The sequence below is a fragment of the Gymnogyps californianus genome, chromosome 3 (assembly GCF_018139145.2).
Source record: "Gymnogyps californianus isolate 813 chromosome 3, ASM1813914v2, whole genome shotgun sequence".
NCBI classification, from domain to species: domain Eukaryota; kingdom Metazoa; phylum Chordata; class Aves; order Accipitriformes; family Cathartidae; genus Gymnogyps; species Gymnogyps californianus.
The window spans coordinates 59,750,707-59,768,192 of NC_059473.1; the positions used below are offsets into that span (position 1 = coordinate 59,750,707).

The 17,486-nt window shown below is 40.8% G+C and overlaps 1 long non-coding RNA gene across 1 annotated transcript; it reads right to left on the reverse strand.

Moving 5' to 3' along the window:
• Positions 1–9,692: 9,692 nt before the first annotated feature.
• On the reverse strand, positions 9,693–15,238 carry LOC127014679 (uncharacterized). The gene is made up of 3 exons (XR_007766200.1): positions 14,700–15,238; positions 12,479–12,634; positions 9,693–10,532 (listed from the first exon to the last, which is right to left on the reverse strand). It is a non-coding gene; the product is annotated as an uncharacterized LOC127014679 (long non-coding RNA).
• Positions 15,239–17,486: the final 2,248 nt, after the last annotated feature.

Below are 17,486 nucleotides of genomic sequence, written 5' to 3' on the forward strand. Positions count from 1 at the left end.
CTTTTTTACTAAATGCCTGGGACTGAATTTCTTTTGGCCTTTGGTTCTGTATGTATCCGCATTAGTATTTTAATGCACTTTTGAAATTAATTTTCCTGTTGTCTCTGCTTAGCACTTCGGCTCGTATTATGGAGCAGTCTTGTAATACGAACTAGATTTCTTTTAAATAAAAAATAAACCAGAAGATAGGTTCCAGCAGCATACCTAATGCAATCCAATTGCTAACAGGACCAAACTGGAGCTAGTCCAGAGTTTCTATCATTAAAATACATACAGTGTGGACATCAGGTCATCAGCACCAAATGTCTTGCTACAGAAATCTATGCATATTAAGCTCACTACTTGTGAAAGTAGATATAACCATAGATAGATTTCCCAACAAACTTGTATTGTTCTTCTGGTTCATAACGCTGAAGTTGTGCTCTTCCTTATTTAAAAAAAAAAAAAAAAGTGTCAAAATACCTAGTAATCTGTCAAAATTAGCTTTTGTGAATTTATAGGACATGTTTCTTTAAAATATATATAAAAAAAAAAATTCTTACATGAGGAAGTCATTAACAATGTGCCCAGAAAATGCTCCTGGAATTTTGTCAAATGCAAGACTAACACACGCAATTCAGGGCTGCTTTTTCAGTAGCATCACATACCTCCCTAAGCTACCCACTCACTCTGACAACCTGTTGTCTAGAAATCTTAGGGCCTGGTTTCTTGTACATATCATTTTCATTAATTCATGAGCCTTAACATGAATTATTATAAAGAGAGGGTTTCTGCTGTAAGGCTTTGTTTTAATTTATACAAACCTATTTGAAGAGATTAAAGTATGTATTATTTTAACTATTTATATTGTGTCTGAATTATGGCAAGTTTTGTTCCTCTCCTATCCGCTCAATAGTCAGTTGCTCTGATCTTACATTCTTGACATAATAATTAGTGATCTTGATGCCTGAGGAATGGATTCATGTTTTGAGACTGATGGTTGCGTTTCTTCCTACATGTTTCCACTGGTTGTAATGACAATAGTATCCTACAGAATTTTACTAACACATATTTCAAGGATAATTAAGGAGAACAGCACTGATTAGAACACATACATAACATTTCTTAAAGATATGCATTTCTCTCACTGACTGTGAGGAAAGAACATCAGATTACATTAGAGAAAATAGAAACATGGCATAGTGTGTTGGATTTTATCTAGTCTCATATAATCAGTATCACATTCATACAAACTGATACTTGTCTGTGGTCACTAGTGTTAGTGGGAATGTAAAGCAACGTAAGTTTAAAGAGGTAGCCTCGAAGTCTTTAATTTAGTGTCTTTCCACTGAGATACACAGCAACAAGCTGTTAATAGCACCAGTACAGTGACAGATGCATTGCATATACGTTATGAGGAAAATAAGACTGAGGATGCTGCATGGAGCCCGTTATATGTTTCACGATGACTGTATGCAAACTAAGCATGCATACAGGCCTAAAAATTACAACTTGTTAGTACTTTATCTTACTCTAAATACTAGCTGTTGACCCAGCATGCTATTCATATTATCAGTGCTTGAACATCTGCATTATAAACATTTGTTCATACTGAGAATTCTGTACTAAAGCACACTGTAAGTAATCAGTTTCAAAACATACCAAAATTCTCTCTCTTGCTTTTTCTGAAGCTGGCTTTTGCTTATTTCTTGGGGGGGGGGGCTTATCTTTGATACCAAAAGCTATTTTCTCCCTTTCCCCACCCAGAGACCCAACCATACCTGAGACTAATGACTTTTGTTTTCCTGCTCTGTGGTTTGGTAGCCTGCAGGACTCGCCAGCCGCTCCCACAGTAACCTGCGGGTTATCCATTCCCAGCCGCAGTCTTGCATGCTGCTCCTCCGCACAGTTCATGCTGACTGGTAATTCGGTCTGACCGCTGCCCTGAAGTGGACTGGTAAGTATGAGCCAGATACTGTTTCTTGCTTGCTGACCTGTTTCCTTCTACAGGATCCGTACGGTTTAAAGGATAGCAGCATTCAAAAAAAGAGAAAGAGCTTTTCAAATCATTCTCCAGGGTTATAATTAGGCAGCTTTATATAACTAAAATGTTTGAGTACTAACATGCAGTAAAGAACATGCAGTGTAAAGTGATTAGTTACTAAGATTAATTTTACAATTTGCAAGTAATTTAGAAATATAACCATATGCGTGTCTTTGTGTGAAATCAGAGTTTTGGATATTTGTCTTTAGAGTGCTGGTAAGTTTAGATAAGACATGGAATTTCCAACAGAAATATACAGCTCAGAGGACAAAATCTCTGACACAGTGCAGGCAGCCCCACTTAATTAAAGATTGGTATTTATTTTGGTTTTATCTTTTCAGGGGTACATAAATGGCGAATACTGTGTTGGTGCAACATTATTCTTGACATATGTAGACTTTTGTAATTAAATGAGCCGTATTTTCTGAACAAGAGAAGAGATTAAAAGAACAGAGTACTACCCTTGAGTGTAGAAAGTCTGTTTGGGTTTTTGGTTTTTTGTTTTTTTTTTAAACACAGCTTTTCAACACTGTGTCTATTATATTGGATAATGTATAACCTAAATCAACAAGAAAATATCCAGGTTTGATGTCTTGCAAAGGTGCTCTGCGGACTTCACAGAGCCAGGTGCTGTCCCAAGACGGTATCATGGTGTAGGTCTGAGGTGGTTTTTTTGTCTGTTCTCACAGATTTAAGCAGTGTTTTGCTTCATTATGTTCCATGGTAAATCTTTTTCTAACGGACATTGCAATCAGTCACCAGTTCTGCCCCAAACAAGGAGCAGGAAATGTTTTCAGGTTTCTTTTCTGTCACTTGAGTTGCATAAATACTTACCTCTACAATTTCTCCTGCAGTTTCTTCTTCTAGGTGGCAATGACTGATTCTGGATGTTGCTCTGTCCTGCTTTGTTTTTCTGATTTTGTTGTGAGGATGATGTTCTACTCAGAAGTTTCTTCTAAAGGAACATTTAGCAGTGTTCCTCTTTTGATTTCTAGTTGCACCTCTATAGAGGATGATCAAGTATAAACAGAGTTTCAGATGTTCAGTTCTTAAGTTGGAAGATGGTGAGGTCTGTAGCCTTCCATTGGGCCTCAAATGTCATGTCTTCTGTTTGAGACAGGAATTTATATGCTTTTTTTCCCCTGCTTGTGTAGGTCATTAGTTTCCTTAGTGAACATAGGAATTTACAGTTATAACAAAGATGCAGTTATATTTATGATCAAGTGAGCAGATAAATTTTAACTTTTTCTGGTGATGCATGAACTGAAAAAAGTTTTCCCCACAGTTGCATAGGTTTCAACAAATAGGGGAATAACAAGATTGTATTGGTTTTGTCAATGAAATGTGTTTTAAAAACAAACAAAAAGCCACATCCAGTTCACATGGGAAAAGAGCTGCTCTACATTTCTGGGCTTTTTAAGTAGTCTTTTTTTCTGGCCACACTCACCTTTGTTACTTGCACTTAAATGTCACTTGTCACCACTACTCTGGTCAGTTTTTGTAATTGCTTCCTAAACTGGAAACACACCAATTTTGAGTCTGAGCTAGGTGATGGAAGAATATATTGCCGCCTCCTCTTCACTTGAAGCCTTGGGCTATCAATTTCCTGCCCAAGACTCATGTTTTCTGCAATTCTCTTGCCGCAGCAGCATGACCGTCTCCCACAGCTTTGCGATGCCACTCCCTGTATCGCTGCAGGGGGTTATTGCGGTCCGGCTGCCAGGCTCTGTGTTGGTCCTTGCTGAACTTCACAGGGATCCTGTCAGTCCTCCAGCCTGCCTCGGGCTCTCTGAATGGCAGCTCTGCCCTCATTGACTGAACCCCCACCTCCACCCCACCATACAACAGTTTGTTGTCATCATTCTGTGGTAGCTTCAAGGTTATTAGGAGGATGCACACCTACATGCACACACACAAGCTCAGGATGGTTGCCTAAGTCTATTTTTCCTTAGAAAACCCTTCTAAACAATCCATACAATTTCACTTTATGCTTTAATTTTCTTCACATGCAAGTCCATTATAGCATGGACTTTCAGCCACATCTAATGCTGACTAATATCTGACTTTGTTTTCCTCTTCAAAGAAAATATGCTATAGAATAGAGCTTCTTTCAATGTACTTCCGCAGCTCCCCAGTGTTTCTGAGTTTTATCTAAAGTAATTCCTTGAGCTCATTTGAAAGTCTGCTGAAAGCTTCAAGATAGCAGATTACTTTGTGTAAGTGGCTTGGTGGACGACTCAACCTATGAATGATTTAGTACCTGTCATTCCAGAAGGGATGAAGCTAGGTTGTGTGTTCTATAATTCAGAAAATACTTAACACTTGAGTGAACAGGCACATACAAAAAGAAACACGATTCACCCAGTATTAGAGCAAAGCTGTTGCTTGTAATTTTTTTTTCTTTCATTATTGTTCAGTGTTCATCATTCTGTGTTCAATAATGTCAGGGATGCAGGATTATGCACCCAGGTCTAGAAAGCAGCAGAAACAGTAACAACCCTGTTTAATTGTACTGTTATACTAGAGCATTTAAAACTTACTGGATTAAAAAAAATGTTGTTTATTGTTTTTTCTTTCAGAATAACTGCTTATTTCAGTGCAGTTGGTTTCAGTGATGTGCTAGTTCAGTCCTACAGAAAATTTAATCGTTCTTTTCCTGTGAAAATAGGTATCTGTAGCAGGTATCTGTGCTATAAACAAATGTATAGTTTATCAGATCATCTTAAGATGCATGCTCTTCCATTTGTTCAAGTAAATGTTTATTTATTGAAGTATAATTCACAGCCACTGCCATCTTAAAAAGGAAAGTTTCCAAGCAATAATTGTGCCCACTTGCAACAATATGGGAAGTTCCTACTGCAGTTTTTAGTTAAACTGATGAAAAAACACTCTGTGAAGTGGACCCACATGACACTTGTGTATAACTGTAGTCTCTATGTCTTTATGTTGTGACGACCTTGTTCTTGACATGGGAGTTTCACTGGGAATGAATATATTTATCAATCAAACACAAATAATTGCTTTTTTCTGGATCTGATATAGACAGTTATGTAGAAGACACTTCTACATAATGAATAATTAAGAGACCACAGAAAACTCACCTCCATCATTCATAATCATTTTACAACAGTACGAGCTTGCAAAAGGACTGTAATTCCTCCCAGAGCAGCATTCTTTTCTTTTGGAAAATATTATGTCCTATACTGGCAAGTGTTACACCTATAAAAACATGTTTTGACTAAATTGCAATGACTGAAGAATTCAAGTTCTGGAGAAGGAAAAAACCCACCATGAAAAAACCCCACACAATTAGCAAAATGGTTTTGGGGTTGCTAGTATATGGCAGCTATTTAGTGAATAGGAAAGAGTTTTGTAATCATTCCTATGAGGGGAAAAAAAAGGACCCCACTTCCAAGAGATAAAATCTGCAGTCAAGGTCTTCTGAAAGTCTTTTCCCACCCACCTGTAACACTGCGAAATTGGCTAAGCAATTGATGTTTTACCCGTTGTATGTAACAGGTATTGGAAGCTAGCACACATGGCATTATACAAAACCTCGTCATCCAGTGGTTTGATCAAGTAAGATTTAGATAAGATTAGCAATTAGAAAAAAATTCCTTTTCATATGACCTCTCTATTGCTGTATCTGCCAAGCTTTAAATCACTTTTGCCTCAGGTTAATATTTTACAAGAACAATTAAGTAAATAGGTTTACATCAATGCCAAGTTCAATTCTTAAAATGTAGAATCAGTACTCTGCAGTGACGAGAGTTAGATGCATGTGTGAGCTAGTAAACAGATTATATGTTGTTATCCTCTCTTGTTTGCTGTTTTAATGTTGCCCACAGTAAATTCTGGGATTTGGAGTTTTTATTTGTCTTTTATAATTTCCAAGAAAGTGAGAAGCTTTTGTGTCTTTTGGGGAAAAAGCTGGGGTTTTTTCTGCTTGAAGCCTCCCAGTCTCAAAATTGGGATCATTTGTTCTAATTTAACCCATGTCCTAGGCTCTGGGAACAGAAAGTTGAGCTCTACAAGGAAGTGAAATGTATATCATAAGTGTGGTTTTTTGTTCCCCACCCCCATTTTCACTGTGAGGAAGCGAAATTAGAGGTGTGTGGCCCAGTAAAGTTGTTAAACTGGTATTAGTACTGCAGTAGATTATATTTCACAGAAAGCAAAAGATATGGGTTGAAAGTGTTAAACCTCAGGTTAAATTCAGGAAATAGTCACTGAAAAGTATTGCTGGAAGGGACCCTGAAAGCATCTAGCCCGTCCTTGTGTCCCGACACATACGGATACCTGTCTCTCTAACACCTGAACAATTTTTGCTTATACTGTGTGTAATGAGGGAGACTTCACAACCTCTCCAGGCTCACACCTTCTGTTGCTTCAGTAGCCTCGCCATTAGACACATTTTCTTAGTGTCTAAATGAAATCTCCCACAAGGTAACTCACTCCCATTCCCCCGTGCCGTGGCCGTTTGGGGCATGTTGGGCAGACAGCGCTGTTCTCAGCACTGGCAGCTGTGTTCTCCTTGGGCTAACACAGTGCTGGTTTGCTCTGGTGGGGCTCCAGCTCTCCGGCCTTGCTCATTCCCCTTCTCCTAGCTGTCACCGGGCCGGCAGCACCCCATAAGGTGCAAGGCCTGTGGAAAGCCAAATCTGAGACTCTGAGCCCTAAATCCTTTACTGAAGAACTGCTACCCAGCCAATTCTACTTGCTTGAGCCATGTTCTTCACTGTCTCCATGAGACACTTGGGACTCTTCTGTAAAAAAGGAATAACTGTAGTTGTTTAGGGAGGCTTGTGAGGCTTGGTTAATTCTTCTCAGAAAGGTCTTTAATGGAACATCTTACAGAAGATTCAGAACATCTTACTGAATTTTATTTGATTTTGAATTTTTTTTTTCTAAGCTGCAATAGAAGTGAAGAAAAGCTGAACGAGTACTTAGATCCTACTGTCTTACCTGAAAGCATAGGGAAGATGATGGAAATTTTAAATAACTTAGTTTCAGTGGATGCATTGTGACAGTCTATTTATGCCAGCTTGTCCAAAATTCATAAGACAACTGGCATGATTCTTTGGAAAGAAATCTTGTCTTCATCATGCAGTTCTGATAAAGTTTCAGTACAACACAGATCCCCATTCCTTGCTATGAAAAGGCAGCTAGTGTGGAGGACTTCATTTTCCAGACGCTCATGAGAGTCTGTTGGCGATGATCATGTAAGTCTCACATTAGGCAAAACTGCACAGTGACAGAAGAGGCATTACATTGGTACATCTCTGTTGGATGCTCTCAGCTGAAGTGCTCTCAGAAAGGCTGCAAAGCTGGATGGATTGTGTATATGGTCCTGGTAGTTCATGTGCTCTGGAAAAGGGATAATTCTGTGAGGTATTTGCGTGATGGTTTGACCACCCACTGAGTATCTCATTCTGTGTATACCATCAATGTCATATCTTCATCTCATTCAGAAAGGGAGGTCTGTTGGGAGACTGATGGGGGAGGAGAAGGGGAGAAGGAAGGGAAGGGACAAAAGGAGGAACCTGTCTTGTATTTCTAAAGGGATGAACTAATACCTCTTTTAAGTCTAGGTAAGGAGGTTATTTGTACACGGTTCTGCACTTTAGGATGCATTGTGCTGAAATCATTTGGATATATGGCGTCTGCTTCACTTTTACATGCGAGTAAGTTCTGCTTGCTCAGCACACAGAGTAAACAGAGCTTACCCTCCAGCAGCTGCCTCCTCATAGCTCTGGGGAAAGGACCTTAAAAGCAGTACTTCCCATGCTTTCACTCCAGATAAAACTGCAATAATAGCAAATACCTAACCAAATGCAACATAATACGGAATTTGAAGGCACCTACCAGTTATAAAGTATTTGTGGATTTACAATGTTATGTTAGTCTCTCAGGCTTCCTTCTCAGTCATGGGGAGCACCAGTGTTCCCCAGTAATGCTGCAGTAAGTGCTGAGTCCACTTGTTCTGGTGTGCAATATCCTGGGGCTCAGCTGTCCCAGCAGCGGTTGTTCTTCCTCTGAGCACGCAAACAAACTGGTCAGGTCAGGGCTCCTTAGCTCCCTCCCCTCCCACACTGGAAATGCAGCCCGTTTCTGTGAGAGAGATTTATTGCTGCATTTATTTATCAGAGAACTTGAATTAAGCAGTTTTACTCATGTTCTCTGTTTGATGAGAGGCTGTATAGGGCCAGAAGGGCACTACTAATCACTGGCAGATAGCGTGTGCCTTATACTGTGGTTCATGCAGTGCTATAAGGGCATTTAAAGGATTTGAAAGGGAGTTCTAAGCAGTGGGTGAAAGGTGTGTAGGCAAGAAACTTTGGGTACATGTACCTCCTGCCCTAAACAGGTAACTGCATTTCCAACAGTTCAGTCTTTTCCAAAATAATTTTAATTATTTACAAATGGCTTGATGGGGTAAGAACAAATAGTTGCAGAGGAAGAGAGAAGTGTGAAAGACAGGTAGAGCCTAGAGTGCAAGTCAAGCTCTGGTTCATCTCAGCACTCGGCAGAAAAGTGCTTCTTAAAAGACTGGCACTTCAGTGAGCAGAGGTAAAAGTAAAAGTCCTCAGAAATCCCACAAAAATGTCATTGGCCTGGAAAGAACAGAGCTCCAAACCAGCCACTTGGCTGAAGCTATAGATTACACAGGGAATAAAAAAAAAAGAAAAGAAAAAGTAGGAAACACAAAAGAAAAACACATAGCCATTGCTATGGAAATTTGATGCTTCACAAACACTCAAACCTCATGATCTTTCAGGTGGTGTTTCTTGCTGTAATTGGAAAGAGGTGAAAGCCCTGTTCTGAATACAAGACAGTAGTACTAAGGGGTTTTGGTAAGATTGGGAACCACTGAAGGCATGTCTGCACAGTAATCATAGGCTAATTAATCTTGGTGTTCAGTCAGTAGAGCCAGTCATCTGGAGTAAGTGTGCCGTGCAGACCTGCCCTTAGTGACTAAGTCGTAGGACTCAGTCAGGAAGCTGGATCACTGACTTGCTGTGTGATCTCAAGCAAGTTTTTTTATTGTCATCATGTTTACTGTACCAAATGTTCTACAAACTGGTTAGGTTAATTGTGGGAACTAATGTTGTGTTACAATACAAAGATGCAGTTCCCAGGCAGAAAAGCAATTTCATTTAATCTTCTGTTTCCTCATACATAAAATGTGGCTTCTTGCTCCCTCCCTTCTCCCTCAGAGAAGAGTTGTGTTTAGTTAAATTTACTTACTACAATAAAAACACATACCAGTGATTCTGAATTTGAGAATTCTGGGGTTCAGATTTATCATGTTCTGCAGTCCCCAGGTGCTCCAGGTTGATGGAGTAATATGTGCTGTACTGTGATGTGGTTTAAGTATACATTGAATTACAGAATTGTCATGGATCAAGTATTTTTCATGCAGGCATTTACCATATATATTTAGTATGTGCATATGTACACACATACCTACACACATTGTAATAACTGTATTTGAGTGTAGATAAACATGTGTTCTGACATTAATAGTCATGGCAGGTTACAGGAAACAAAGAGAGGAGAATTGCTGCCCTGACTATCTGAATTATCATCAGGCATTAAATTGCCTCCATTCGGGGATGCTTTATTCTTGTGCCATCCCATAAGGAGAGAAAATGTAACAATGTTGCACTTGAATTGGTTTACTTTATTAATGCAAAGTGGCATTATATTTCTTAAGTGTAATGCATTTCCTATGGTTCACTGCTGAAAGAAAGTTTGTGGTAACTTGGGCCGTATGTTGGATGCTATACAGGGATCTAATGATAGCTAAAATATCAAGAGAATAAGGTCTAATGGTTTCCAAATTCTATTTCTCAGACTACCTGCAGTTTTTGAACTTCATATTAGTAGTCCATAAAAAAAATGAGCTGTTCTTGTTTGCTGCTGCTGTTGCTGCTGCACTGGACTTAAAAGAAGCCCAAATTTTTAATTTTTTTTATTGCCTTGGTAAGAAACAAATGGCTGTCATTGTCACAAAGATGGTATTAGTCACCAGCAGAAGGGAGAGCAGTCGTTTTCATGGACTAGGAACAGAACTGAGAACCTCTGGCTCTGCCACGCTTTTCCAGGTAATGTTTCTCCAGTGTCTTTGGTGTAGGCAGCTGCCAAGCCACATGATTTTATACTGAGCTGAAACCTATTCCTGCTCTTCCAGAATCTGTGGGGACAGACTGCAGTCCAGGTTCAGAAGATCTCGGTGCAGCTCTGCAGCCCTGTTGGCTTCATTATAAATCTGTCCTTCAGATTGCCGAGAGTTGCACAGGGGTTCAAACATGCCAAGATGCTGAAATGTTAAATCATGTCTCTTGTCCCCTAGCTGCCTCTCCAAGGCATCAGGGAAGTACTTTTCTGAGGCATATTGCTGCCACCTTCCAGATCCTGAAACAGTTTTTATGGAGTCCTTATAGCTTATACCACAGTGCAAAAGAGATGGATCCTACACGATGATCATAGGCCAGATGGTACAGCTCTGTGGAGAGATTGTACAAAAGAGACTTCAAACTCTGTGCTGCCCCAACCAGTGATAGCTGCATGCTCTGCTGCTCTGTGAGTAGCAGGTTGGTGCCCTAGAAATTGTTGCAGCCCTGGCTTAGCTGATAATATCTTCAGGAACCCAGTGCAGCAGAAAAGAGCTGGCAGAGTGCAAGGATCCAGGCTTCCTCATCCAAGAGGAACGCAGTGCAGATGCTACACAGTCATGGTGCCACTGGAGATTTACTCTCCAGTGTGGAGACCTTGCAATGACATTAGCCTTAGAGCCTTTTTAGTGCTGCCAGGGTCGTTCAAAGCAGTGACCGTGCAAGCTAGAATACAGGCCAGTCCCTTTTTAAGCACATAGGGTTGGAAGAGAAGAGGAAATATTCAGACTTTTCATACTTGGGCTGTGGCCTGAATGAGCATATCTCATTGTTGGCATAGGTCAACTATATTCACTGATATCTGGCAAACCTGTGTGCTGAGAGAGTTGAGAAGCAGTGATAAAATGGTATTGTTCTAATGCTAGGACTGTCCTTAGCAGATGCAAAATAGGAAAGGGAAGCCAAATGTCCTTCCAACTTCCTTCCTTTGCAGTCTAGATCTAACCATCCCCTATGTGGAGAGCAAGTTTCCAAGTATGCTAAGTATGCCAATAACTATGACTCCTCCCACAACTTCATGGTTATCCAGAGCTGAACATGTGCCTGTGCTGTAGCTAGCCTTGTTATTAGCCTTCTAGATCCTCGTTATTACCTCCTAAGAGTGTGCAAACCAGTATTTTCTGTGATCTGCATTTCTGCATGGTACATAGGTCTATATCCTTAACAGAGTCTTATTTCTGCACATCATCTTTTGTCCTTTCAACCCACATTTCAAGATGATTCAGATATCTTCATACTACACCTTTGAAGAGAAGATATATGTTATTTTCAGTCCATCATTAAATTGTATTGAAACTTGAATGACAGTTTTCCAGGTTGTAGCTTTTTTTTTGATTGTTTGGGTTATTTTGATAAGAAAATGGATTGCAAAGAGAGGAGGGGTTGTGACTTCAGTCAGCCGATGGCAGTGATATATGTCTATGATAGACACAGGGGAATGAGGACCAGCTGTATCTGCTTGGCTTGCACCCACTCTCCCAATGTCCAAACGGACAAGAAAAGATGCCAACAGCTCAGTGAATTTTATTTCATTCTGAAGCATTTGCTCTGTACAAATTAGCTTGCTAAAATAAATATTAATATTTCTTTCCTACTGAAAAGGCTGGAAAACAGCAAAGAACTTTTCTAAATTAAGTTCATCTCAGCAAACTTCAGGAAAAATTAGTTTTTGTCTCTCTCTTTCACTAGCACTAGTGTAAAAGCTGTTATGTAGAAAAGTTTTGATGAATAGCATAGTTTTCTTCCCTAAAAATCAACTAGTAGATCAAATCAGTGCAAAAGAAACTGAATTTAAATATTTATTTCTTTTGATTTAACTCTCTGAGAGCAGGAGGGGTGGCATCTGTAATGTCCTAATAAATCATTTAGACTAATTCAATCAGGGCTGGTTTCACATGAAAAGGTTCCTGGAACTGGTTAATTTCTTTATTTCCTTATTAATCAGGATGCTTTTAATCAGTTTGAGATGTCTCTGTACAATTAATAAAATAGGAAGTCAGAGCAAGTTTCAGAAGTAGAACTATGTGTTACTGTAAGCTACAAATTTAAACTTTGCCTCTTCTTTAGGCTTAATTACAAATACAACATAGAACTAGAGCAATTATCAGGTCATTGATCTGTTTAGTCCAGTCACATTTGTTTGCAATGGCCAGAAGGAAGATGCACGATATCCTGCTATGAACAGTGAGGAAATAATCTCTCCCAGGAAGTAATTTTAGTAATTGTCCCGAACTCCCACTAGGTTCTTATAAAAGACAGTATAGAAAGCCATGCTTACTTGTCTAATGATGAAAGTCTTTTGGATTTCACCTTTTCTGGGTGACAAGCTGTAGATGCTAAAAAGGGTTTGATCGTGCTATATGTTCTGTCTTCTCAAGATGCAATTTTTGTATGTTGTGTCTCCTCTCTTCAGGGTGTTTTTGCAACAGAGAACCTTAGATTAACAAGATAGGATCATTAGTATATCCCATTTTTACTTTACCTTTGAGCCTGGAGTTTCAGTTTTCTTCCAGCCACACTTTTTGCTGTCCTCTCCTGCTTCAGCCCGACCATGTGCAATTACTGTCTTCCCAAATGTTAAACTCTATTAAGTAACTACCATTTCAGAGCCAACCTGAGCCCTAACAGATTGCAAACCCACTGTGAAGCAGAATGTCGTTCCATATGAGGCTGGACAACATTCATATTCCAGATTGCAGGTTTTTTCACATAATTATCCATGTATTTGAGACGAGTATATGAATTTATGGGGCAGTATATAGTATGATTTGTCATGTAAAATTCATGGGATTTAACGCACATAACCCATTACTGCGGACACAGTATTAATTAAATCCCTTTGGTGCAGTATAGTCTCTTTGAAGAACAGCTTGCCCAAACCCTGCTTCTGAAACAATGACTTATCTCTCCATGTGACATATTAGTCATTGAAATATCTCTTAATCAGGTTTTTAATCAGCATGCTTTGGCTTTTCTTCTCTAAAATGTGAGATCTGAAACGTTACCTAAGACCAGATCATTCCTTCTGCAAAAAGAGGCCTGGGGGAATTTGAGGGACGAAATCTCTGCCAGCAGACTGCACCACAATCCCTCACTGGGGCAGGAACTAATGTATCAGAGTAAGCTCTCCGAGGGGTGGCAAAACCTGGGACTTTACAAGACCTAGCAGAGGACTCTATACTTCTGTGTAGGAGCTTTCCCCCATTTCAACTCCCTGAGCTGCAGCTGCCTTGGGATATTTAGCTGTCGGGCTGCAGATGTTACTTTTGTCTAAGGTGCTGGTACAGTACCTGTCACTGTTGTGTCTAAACGGTTTGCATTTGTTCTTGCAGCTAGCCCAGGACACGTGCTGGCAGACTGGTTGGTAACACACTTCACCTTACCTGTGCTCAGTCTGCCTGTGGCCCCATGCTCAGGTGCTAAGTATGGTTGGGCTCTTCCATCACCTCCCTTCAAGTCTTGAAGATGGAATGCTTGTGCCTTTGCTTCTCTGCCAGCGCAGTCACACCCAGCTAGTAAAGACCAGCTCAGCAAAGATGGTAGGCACCTTCTACCTGCTTTGGCGATTTTGGTAGGAGTGCAGGCACATAAATAGGTGGCTGGTGCTTCAGTTGCTTTGTGGACTTCCTGTGAAGCACCTAATTAAGGCCATGTTGGAGCAGGGAGTTGAAGTATGCCTTCCAAGGCCAACTGGATTGACTAATTTACTGGACTGAGTTCCTTCTTCTGACCCCTGCTTGATCTCTTTTGGGGATGAAAAAAGAAGTCAAGTCTTCTGTTCCTGGCCCACCCTAACTGCACTTCCTCCCCAGAGCAAGCCCCCAGCGCAGGCCCTTGCCTTGTGGGTGGGGGCCTATCATTGCACCTGCCTACGGATTGTGCCCTGCGAGGGTGGGATGTGTGGGGCGCACACATGCCTGAGTTCTCATTTCCATCCTTGCTGGGCGCATCATTGCTGTATCCCTGCAAGAGCGATAAGAATTATAAAGCAGCCAGCCAGCCGGTGCCCTGGCAGGTATTCGAGCTCTGCTTAGTGTAGCTGTGTTGGCCAGAACTGCGTAGCTCCCTCTTCCACCTTCATCCCAGCTGAATTGATGTAGAAAGACACCCCTCAGTTAAAGAGCATTTCAGCTTCTTCACTGGTGCTTTGAAATATTTTCCCATTTTTTCTATCTGGTAATATTGGCAAGTGCCTGTGTTGGCAGGTTCTTGTGTTGCCAGCTTTCATGATTTTGTCAAAAGCCATTGGGTTGCTCTGCTAAGCTTCACCTCCTGCAGTCAAATGATAAATGATAACCTCTAGCCTTGTTTTTTATGGCTGAGGAAGAAATGCCATCATATCAGAATTTAAAAATCTAGAAACTAGGAAAAAAAAAAACAACTGATCTTCATTGTGGTTAATAATAATAAAAGCATGATGCTATACTGCTAGTCATATTATGTGTGGGACACGTGGCAGTGAAGCACCCTTACCAAAGGTCACAGAATATAAATTTTACCATCAAATTTTGCTAGGAGGAAATTCTCCAGGCCACAACACACTGACCCAAATCTTCATTCTGTATTGGTTCATCCATTCAGGCAGCACTGCTTCTCGTCTCTCATGCAGTAGGTTTGTTGGTTTGATGGTGGGTACCTACAAGGTCCCTCACTGTTAGCAAGGACACTCAGGTATTTTCTGAGGCAGAGCAGTTCTCTTGCTTCAAATGCCTCTCGCTGTCCAAAGCTTGGCCTATTGGTCCTACCTGAAGCCTTTTCTGTGACCTTCTCTTTCCAAGGGGAACATGGCAACCAGCCACCTCCTCCGAACCACGGGGATCACGCTGTTGATAAGCAGAGGTAAGCCACGATTTCCTTCATTACAATGGGGAGAGAGAGAATAGCTTGTTGTCTACATTATACCAGCTACAGGGAGCTGCATTACTGGTGCTCAGGAAAATACTTTTCAGAGGTTAAAGATTCGTAGTGGTATACTACAGGTCACAGTCTGACTCTGCCCCTTGCACTTTGCTCTGTCTCCGTTGAGGGCCAGCTGCCCTGCAGAGAGAGCTGCTTCTGCTCTCCAAAACAGCCCCCCCTGTTTGTTTCCTGGGATTAGCTGTCTTGCCCAGTCAAATCCAGCTTCTTTGTCCTTTTTCAGCGAGGGAACTAAAGGCAGAGAGGTTAAATGACTAAGTAAGGCCAAACAATGAATCAATACCAGCAGTCGAACTGAAACTCAGGAGTCCTTGGCTTCTGCTCCTGTGTTTTCCCTTCTGCTCGAGGAGACGGGAAGCTGAGAGGCGGGCGCCTGCGAGAGAGACAGTCTGCAGAGGACCGAATAAGTACTCGCTTGTGCGCGAGTGAACACAACCTCGTCTGTCTGTGCCTGGTGCTCTGAGGAGTTCAGTGTGCGCTCCTGCCATAAATTGCAGAGCCAGATCCTCTCCTGCACTGCAGCTGCTTTGTGCTGCATGGAGGAGCGTGGCCCCAAGGCTGGCACAGCTGGGCAGGAGAGGACCACCTCAGGCTTACGGTGCCCTGCCGTGACAGCCTTCCCCAGGACCGCCAGAGAGAGAGAGAGAGCGATTTTTTGCGTGCACCCGCAGAAGGCTGGCTGGGGAGCACGCTGTGGCGCTCCTCCAGCCTCTGTAATTTGGAGAGGTCTGAGAACAGGGGAACTCACGAGACACCACGATCCACTTCGCTTCTGAGTTTTCAGCACTCTCCTTGGCCACCCCTTGTAACAGGACAAGGAGAGGAAAACGTGTTACAGTGTTAACTCGATAAATAAAAATAGCTCTTCTGAAAGCGTTGCATACTTTTGATAAGTATTATTAATGTTATGAATCCAGATGGTTTGATGCCAGATTTCAGTCCAGATTGGAGCTTGTACAACTGAAATCCATCCTCTCAGTGAGGGAGTTGCTCATGGAAAGAGCAATAGACCTTAAAATGCGGTGAATGGCAATATTGGAAATAATTTTCTTACAGTGTCATTTGATGTGCAGATAAAATTTTAAAACTTAATTGCTTTATATTTTTCATGTGTGACTTCTTTAAATATCTAGTGAACTTGTCAGAGGATAGTGTGATGCTTGAATTAAATAAAGCTAGGTTGCTTGTATTCTTGGACCTGGCAATATGAGGTGACTAAAAGGTTACTTCTTTGTCCTCCTGCCTTTTTCTTCCAAGATACTTTTGACTGTTTCCTGGCTTTGTTTAGCAGAAGCATCCAGTTCTGTCACTGAGCTGACAGTCACGGAGGGTGTCATGCTATATTTATGCCTTAAGCAATATTTGTCTCAAAAAGCCTCTGTCTAAACAGACCCAATGTCAGTAAAAGACGACCCTGGGACAAATAGTCTGAAGTCCCAGAAAGCTGATCTTTCCCAAAAGTGACTAATGTGAGGCAAATGGAAAATGTTGGTCTGAAACAAGTCAGATCCAGCTGCATGCATCTGATTAAAAACATCAATTGCTGGACATCTAAACCAAATAAAATATGAAACATTTTGATTAAGCAAAACTAGGAAACTGTTACCATTTTTAGTATGTGTTTAAATGTGTCAGTATCTATTATCTGATATACTGACACTTTCAGTATCTATTTAAAGGGACCCCAGTGTTCAGACAATATATGCTATAACTTCTATCCAAAATTACTTTTGTTTCCTTGCATCCAAGATGGAAATTCCTATCCCCCTTGACCATCCATCTCAAGATCAAATACAGCTGGTTTTCCCGTAACTCAGCTGCTTCTTTCCAGCTGGCCTTCTGTGCAACTGATTTTTTTCAGACCTTGTATAGGTCTATCTGTAGTGTTTTCACTATAATCTGCACTCTACGTAATCACAGGAAAATGGCTCTCCAAAACTTTTGAAGTGCATAACAGAGTATAAAATCTGAGCATGCAGCTAGAAGAGAAAAAGTCAAGATGAGGAAAATGATGTCATTTCAAACACAAAATGTGATCACCAGTATACCTTAATTCAAAGAAATTCATGTCAGCATCAGCGTGGGCATACAATTTTGGAAAGAGCTGAAAATGTTTCCTAGTAGATAGGGTACCATTCTTCTTAGGATACCATTATTCTGGTATCTTAAGTATTTTTGTGCCACCTGTCAAACAAAAACCATGCTCAGGTCTTCAGTTGAAAAGGAAATCTAATTCTTAAGGTGTATTTTTCAATTACTTAACATATCAATAATCATAATCATCTGCTTCTAAAAATGAATTTAGTAATTACAGCCAAACTCTAGCGGATATAGTGAGTGGTGACAGTTGTGGCAAGAATTATTTCAGA